This window comes from Papaver somniferum, chromosome 7 (assembly GCF_003573695.1).
Source record: "Papaver somniferum cultivar HN1 chromosome 7, ASM357369v1, whole genome shotgun sequence".
NCBI lineage: Eukaryota > Viridiplantae > Streptophyta > Magnoliopsida > Ranunculales > Papaveraceae > Papaver > Papaver somniferum.
In genome coordinates this window covers 182273272-182282138 of record NC_039364.1, presented here as the reverse complement: position 1 = coordinate 182282138, position 8867 = coordinate 182273272, and positions in this window count along the sequence as shown.

The window sequence follows — 8867 nt, the reverse complement described above, 5'->3', positions numbered from 1 at the left end:
GGATAGTTAAGTGCAGTTGAGCTCCAGACTCCATGGCTATCATCTTACGAAGACGAAGAACTACTCGAGGAATAAGTGGAACTTCATCCGACAAAAAGGTATGTGGAGACTTGAACTTTTCTGTCACTCAAAAGTCTATTCTATCTCCTACTCTTGAGACAAAGTCGTATAAGTATGATAGTTTTCATACATACACATTTGTTATTTCGAGCCGAGTTTACTCGCGTATCTTTTTCTCGAAATACGTGTTGGTGAGCTTTCGCTTTAACCATTTTGATCTTTACCCGTGACGCAAGTCATGAAGACGTTTCAATCTTGAAAATAGCTTTTATGACAATATTCGTGAATAACGATTGTTATAACATGATAGAAGAATGTTTCAATGATTGAAATGTAGAGTTGAGATTACCAACTATGGATATAAGCATATATAGTGTGTTCGCATATTAGTGTATAAATACATGTGTCGGAAGCCTAGTGCGTGCATATGTGTGCATGCGGTATTGGTGAAGGAGACAGGTTAAGTACGCGTACGGGCAGAAGTTTTCATACCAAAAATTTCTGCTGAGTTTGTAAGTTTGCAAACTAGTAAACTAGTCAACTTAGGTAAGCGTACCCGTACGCGTACCCACAGAAGTTTTCGAACCGAAAATTTCTCCTGAGTTTGTAAACTCAAATCCGGTAGCTAAGGTACGCATACCCGTACGCGTACCCAAGATGGTTAATTCTCAAATCGGTTGTTCATGAACTTAAAACAATAAATTATAAGGAACGCAATCTTTGCAAACCGTGGCTATATTTTTCATGAATTGATTCAAGTGAATCAAACTGATTTTGTTTCAATTGTGTCTATGAATAAAGACCTAAGCAATTGAACAACTCTTGAACTAGTTCTTATGAAGTCATTTGAACTAGTTATGAGAAAGATGAATACGGTTAATATAAAAGTACTCATATGGATAACCATTGGTTAACTATTTGTGAACCAACTAAGTGTACACTTTTAGGTATGGTTACTCAAACCTAAATGAATACATTTCACTTGTGTGTGAAAATCTAAGTTTCGATCTAACGGTTGAAAGATATTAGCTTGGAGAAATTAGGTTTTTCATCTAACAGTGAATATTGAATGCTTTGTTACCAAGGTAACTTGGATTGGAAACTCTGATTTGAAAACTATATAAAGGAGACATCTAGAAACTGGAAAAACTAATCCCCACACCTCTTGTGTGACACTAGTTGGTTTTGCTAGAGTCGATTCTCTTTTAACCGTAGGTTTCTTCTCGAGATCCTGTCGGTTAACGACTAAAAGACTTCATTGGGATTGTGAAGCCAGACGAAACTACTTTCTTGTAGTTGAGCGATCTGATCTTGCCATTTTTTATCGTACGAGTTCAATTGAATAATTTACTTGAGATTATATCTCCGATAGGGCAAGATAAAAAGAAATCACAAACATATTCGTCTCATCATTTGTGATTCCACAATATCTAGTTTCACTACCATACGATTTAGATTATTGTGAGGTGATTGATAATACTAGGTTGTTTTTCGGGAATATAAGTTTGGGTTATCAATTAGTTCCTGTTCACCTTGATTTATCAAAAGACGGAACAAAAACTCTTGGGTATTTCTATGGGAGACAGATTTATTCAATCCTATAGACTTTTCTGTGTGAGACAAATTTGTCTATCAAGTCTTCGACTTTGGGTCGTAGCAACTCTTAGTTGTGGGTGAGATCAGCTAAGGGAATCAAGTGCGTAGTATCCTGCTGGGATCAGAGACGTAAGGAGCGCAACTGTACCTTGAATCAGTGTGAGATTGATTAGGGTTCAACTACAGTCCAGACCGAAGTTAGTTTGTAGTGGGCTAGTGTCCGTAGCGGCTTAATATAGTGTGGTGTTCAATCTGGACTAGGTCCCGGGGTTTTTCTGCATTTGCGGTTTCCTCGTTAACAAAATTTCTGGTGTCTGTGTTATTTATATTCCGCATTATATTTTGTTATATAATTGAAATATCACAGGTTGTGCGTTAAGATCAATCAATTAGAATATCCAACCTTTGGTTGTTGATTTACATTGATTGACACTTGGATATTTGTCTTTGGTACCATCCAAGTTTATCTCTCTAGTATTTGATAAAGACTCGCAGATTTCCATTTGCTTGAGTAAAGATCAAATCAAGAGATAGAGATATTAACTCATTGATATACTTTTTATTAAGATTGAGTCTGACTGTCTAGTTGATTCTCTTAAAAGTATATTAGAGTTAGTCCATACAGATTGCTAATCGAAATATCGATGAGGTTGTTGTACCCCCCGCTTTTTCAATATTAGGATCTAAACTACCATATATGAAGGACATAAGAGTTCGATTAGTTCTAGCATCTGTTTTAATCAAACAAGTTATCACATTTATCTTGCATTCAACCACATGAATATCAATGCCATCCTTCCAAAGTAAACACAAACCTCCAGATTGGCGCAAGGGATCACAAAAGATATTAAGAAAGTTAAGATTAGAAACATATAGCTTCATTTTCTTAGTTTGATTTTTGGTTTCACTAAGGAAAATAATATCATGGATCATTAGTTCTAATCAAGTCCTTAAGATGCTACCTAGTGTATTTATTCCCATACCCACAGACATTATAGGATAAAAACTTCGTCTTGTTTGAAAGATATTTTTCAGAAATATAAAGTAAATTAAAGAAATGCAGGTAATTAAGATATTTTTCAGAAATACAAAGTAAATTAAAGAAATGCAGGTATTTAAAACAACTGAAATATAGTTTTCGAGTTACTTGTCCCCTTCCGGAGTTAGCAGCAAACTTTTCTCCTGGTGCAGAAACCTGATTAGCATCCAGTGTTGTGATAGTAGTTGTTGTGTTGATCTCCATAGAATTGAAATTTGGATCAGACTTTGGAATGGACTGGGTTCTATAACTTCTCAATCTCTTCCCAATTCTAGTTTCAACAACATCAACTTCACAGTCTACTAATATAGTTCCATCATTTACTTTAACCAACAAACCATCTTTAGGAGGAATAAAAGGAGTTGATCTGCTAGACCTTCTTACATTCATTCTTGGAGTTTGATTAGGATTTATTTCACTTGGCATTGTTTCCTTTGTCTTCTTCACACTCTCCGAGGTTATGAGTTCACTATGTTAACAAGATCTTCGGCTCTCTTCTTGCAATCAGCTTTTGAGTGGTCTAAGACAAAACATTCAGGAAAGATGTTATCATGTTGTTTTTCATAGAAAAATCCAACCCATCTTGTATGACCATAAGCAGTTACAGCTATAATTCCCCTTCTTAAAGGCGTCGTCAGATTAATATTGACACACACTTTTTGAATTTCTCCAGCTACAAGGCATCAATTTTCAGACTGTAAAGCAATTACTTCACCCATTACATATCCCATTTCCTTGACCACCTTAGCGTTCATGAATTCTGGCATCATGTGCTTTAATTGAATCCAGAAGCATTGATGTTCCCAATCCAGTTATTGATGAGCAAGGCCATCAAAGTAATCATGCAAGACCACTGAATTACCTCCAATACTCTAAGGTCTTTCCTCAAACACTTTATTGAGCTGAATCTAGTTAGCAAACTTGAATACAAATATCTTTGGATCAACATCAAAAATCTCGAAGTCTTCTTCCATAATAAAATTCCAGGTGAAATCAATATTGTTAACCAAAGCTTCAACTGAAAATTTTCCTTGTTTTATTATTTTCCGTACTAAACAGATATCCCATTGTTTGACTTCTTCAACTTCACCATTGTCTAAGATTTCAGTAGTTTTGCTGGCATATTCCGTTTTCTCTAGCGAGGTATCTTTCAATTTTTCAGTAATATCAGAGACAACCTTAATATTTCCTTTAGGGAACGATTGAAGTTCCGAGTCCATAAGAGCTTATTGGTTTAAGACTTTTGAAATGGTTTGATAGTGATAGCAGAATTCACAAGTTGTGATATTATAAAACTTTTGATTAGGGTTTAAGGGATAAACTCTAATAACTTCTGTAGATGGTGGATTTTCAACAAAGGCCAAAACCGTAAAATCATGAGGTATGTTTTTGACACGGCTTTCAGACATGCAACGATTCATATTTTACGAAGCCATGATGAATATGTTTTCGAAAAGCCTCCACTAGCTGAGCGTTCGATCCTTGGCATTTCATCATTCCCTCTATGCAGAATAACGCATTGTGGCGGTTCTCCGTAGATTGAGAACTTAACGCCTTCAGGAATTCGGTGATACTCACTATTCCCTGACTGCAGGAGAGAGACCCACCTCCACATAGAAGAATAGTTGGGCGGCGGACGCCTTCAGGACGTCGGTGACACTCACTGTTCCCTGATTATGTGGAGAGAGTGCATAGATTCAGGAGGTTCTCCATAGATTGAGAACACTAAACACCTTCAGGTCGTAAACAACATCGTGACTCCCTGAATATGCACCCTTCAGAATGGATGTGACGCTTTAACTGGCTAATATCTTTTCTGAAATAGATTAACTCTGTCGTGACATTCACTACTGAATTCCCAGAATAATCTATTATTGCTCCTATTCCATGGTCGAATCCACGACCTGATCCCATGGAATGGAAATAACATTGCTCCTATTCCATGGTCGAATCCACGGCCTGATCCCATGGAATGGCAATAAAAATTTCTCCGATTCTATGATCGAATCCACGGCTTGATCTCATAGAATGACAATAAAACACAACTGTATTATCTCATTAATCCGATTTCATGATCGAATCCATTGGTCTCATGAAATGGTAATAGATAAAATCTTAATTACTCGGATTCTATGGTCGAATCCACGATCCTATGGGATGGTAATGCTTGTTTTATTATTCTGAATTCGTAGTTGAATCCACAGCTGATCCTATGAATTAATAATGAACATCTATTCACTTTTATTACTCATTTTCATGAATTATTCTCCACTGAATCTCATAAATTGGTAATAAATACTCAACAACCGGGCATCTGGACCATCACTGAGTAAGCCACACAAAAATGGTGCGAGTGTACTCGACAATGATGCACGACTGAGCACCCGGATGCACGAACGAGCGTCAAAAACATGAAATAATGAGTAATCCTACACAAAAATAGGAGAGAGAAAATAATAATAAAATAATGGAGAAGCGCCCATGGGCCGGGCCCACCGGCCGGCCGGCGCGGGCCCTAGTCGTGGCCGCTCCCATGCTTCCTCCATTATTTTTCATAAACTCATGAAGGTTTCTCCATCTTAGCAAAATTCCTTATTTTGTGCAAAACTTGTGAATTCTCCATGACATGGTGGATTCACCAAATAATATTATAAAATAAGGAAAGGTGTGCAGGACCGGGCATCCCAGCCAGCCGGCCATGCCCAAGCCGTGGACGGTCCCACACCTCACAAATCCTTAGCTTTTTATAATTAGCATTCCTAATCTCACGAAACTCCTCCGTTTCAACAAGAACTCATGGATTCTCCATATTTTCAAGGATTCTCCATAACTTCAAGGATTCATGAAAAATAATAATAAAACAGGGAAAGATGTGTGGGACCGGGAAACCTGGCCGGCCGGCCATGCCCTAGCCGTGATCGGTCCCACACCTTGCAATCCCTAATCTTTCATAATTATTCTTTTTCTCAACTCGTGAAACTCCCGGGTTTGAGCAAAATTCGTGATTTCTCCATGTTTTCTCAAATGTTGCTCGAATCACGAAAAAAACAAAAGCCAACATGGTCACACGACCGGCTGGCCTCACACGGGAATTTTAAATATTAAAACACTTTTATTTAAATATTTTTAAAATATTGATGAATTGAGCATACATGCTCATTCCACCAAAAAATCGAGAATTCTCAGTCAAGATAAACTCTTCTGAAAATTCACGATATTGCTCAAACGCGCATCAAAAAATACGGAAACCCTCAGTATGGAGACGTGGACATCATGGAAACACGTGCATGCCTCCATGACCGACCAGGTCATTCCTAGGGCTTGCACGAAGTCGGTCCCACACGTTTTCGCAATTTTGTCCTAATTTGCTCAATTGCTCATACTGGGCCTGAACTTTCTCCAACCAACTGGGGATTCTCCAAATGACCAACAACTGGTCCCGTGACCACAAAGAGACGGCCCATACCCCTTGGTCGTTCTCATCTCTCATACTTAGGTTTTACCACCTAATGATGAATCCATCAATATTTTCAGTAAATGGTGAAACCACCATTTAACCATTATTTTTCACCAACTCTCAAACTGAGAAACCCTGGTGCGTGCTCACTCGAGCACTGGGCAACACATGGACGTTCCTCATCCCATGTGGTCGGTCCCTATCATTCATGATCAATTTTCAGCAATTCCCCAATTGATGGAGGATTGACCAAAAATTAGGGTTTCGAATGAACGCTTTGTGAAACCATCATTCTGAGCACTCTTTAAACACTAATAAATTTACGTTGATCCAGCAATCAACATATAAATTAATTATACAATATTCGGTAATCTACCAGTATTTTAATTAATATTTTACTGGGTCACGTCACCAGTAAATAATTCGCCGAATCGAGTAATACTTGCTCAATTGCCCGAATATTAGTCAATATTCAGAAACTCATCATAATTTGTCGAACTGAGCAATACTTGCTCAGTTGCACGTCAGATTATCAAAAATCATTAATTTGTTGAATTGAGCAATACTTGCTCAGTTGCCCATCAAATTCTCAATAATCATTAATTTGGTGAATTGAGCAATACTTGCTCAGTTGCTCATCAAATTCTCGTAATTCGCAGAATTGAGAAATACTTGCTCGCTCGTCAGTAATTCATGATGCTGACATCTCTTCAGAGAACTACATGTTTGACCCATGAATCGCTGAGCATTCACCATTCATGCTTGATTCACCAAACTTAGACTCATTGTCTAGTCAACAATTTACTAATCAAAACACGTCTGCCCAGCAGACTCCACGATTTGTGAGACATCAATCACGTCATAAATGGGGGGATATCACGTAGGGTTTTGGTCTGGCGGTCTACGGCACGTGGATTCATCCACAACGAGAAATGTGCGTAAGTCGTGTAAACGGTTGAAGGAGTTAGCAAAGTAGTGGGTGCACGATCAGAAGTCTCCACACGACATGGAACTGACTTTACCACGATCTCCCACTTTTCCACTCTTTCACTCAAGAAACCGTCACACTTACAGGGATCAGTGGTGCTACTACTCTGACAATATAAATAAGTCTCTGAATCCAGGATTGAAAACAACATTCGAACACTTGAATACACGTCTAACAAGAATTCTACGAGTAATCACTCTCAAGAATTCATCAATCCATCAGAACTTATTAGAACTCAACAGTTCACCAATACTGCAGAAACCTTCAACACACCCACAATCCTCGATCATCACTGATCCCACACAATTCTCAGCTTTCCTCCTACAGATCAACCCATCTCCCTTTTTGCGACCGAATTGAATCTGGAACGGCCATTGTTTTGGTTTAGGCTGGAGTCATACAGATTGATTTCCCGAATCTAAGCACCCCCTTTGCAGCGGTGTATCTGTGTGAGGATTAATATTTTGCCCGGCTGAGGAGTCTCGACAGCACGCTCGTTTCTCCACTTCCCAAAAAACCGGCGAACCGTTTTTCCCCATCCTCAGATTGGCGACCACAGTGGGAGATTAATCTCTCGGTTGCAATTTCACATTTTTCAAAGATGGATGGTCTTAGGTCTGGGTTAGTCACAAATCCCAAAGCAAACAACGCCATCACTAGTAAAAATGGTGGTACTCCAGAAACTACTCTTGCTTCCAACATCGGTGCTGGTCATACCACTCCTTCTCAAACCAACAAAGGAACCTGCAGGATTCATCATTCGTGAAGTTCTGAAACGCTTTATGGAGGATCGATGAAAAGACAAGACACCGATTCATCGTCATCAACTTCCATATCCTGCTGCTACGCAAAGAATTCCTCTCACGAAGGGCTACACTTCCCCAACGTCCACACTACAACGGAACATGGAACGCTCGAGAACACGTTTGTCGATTCATGGAGGCACTAGGAGAGCATGAGCACAACAGAATGATCCCAATCTACAGAGCCTTGCTGAAGAATCTGCGATTCCAGACTTTTTCAGAACTTCATGAAGCAGCCAAGCGATCAGCAACTACCACGCATGCTTTACTGGAAAGAGATAAACCTAGACTGAGAACCTCGTGATACTCAGCGTCTCTTCAAAAGATAATACAACCTCCAACCTTCCATGAACGTTGTTGCTAAAGGAAGCAAAATGAGAACCGACGCACCACAGCAGAAGCATACTTCTCCAATCTCTCAGGATCCTTCAGAAGCGCAAAGAAAGGATAACCAATCCTTAAATGCACAAACCTCGACCCGGCATCAACGAACGATAAAATGATCAGACAAACTCAAACTTCTCTTTTCTCATGAAGGAGTGATCGAGTTACTAGAAGTCTGGGTTCAAGATGGTGCAATCAAATTGTCGTTCATCAGGAGAGAGCCAACTGAAGAAGAAATGGAGAATCCCAGACATCTGTCCGTCCTGGAATATTCCTTGAACCTTCATCACAGAGAAGGAGATGCACGACTGGGGACTGCTTACCGCAGTCCATATCAAAGGAAACGAATCCGGGAGAACATTGGTCCATGCTGGCACCGCTATCAACATTTTTCCACTGAAATCCCTCAGAGTCTCAGGCATCACTCGACAAGAAGCTACTCATGCTCTCATTTCAATCAGAAACCATGAGGGAAAACTCAGAGATACTCGTGGCTACATCACTCTCAAAGTGAACATAAGTTCAACAAATCAAGTTTCA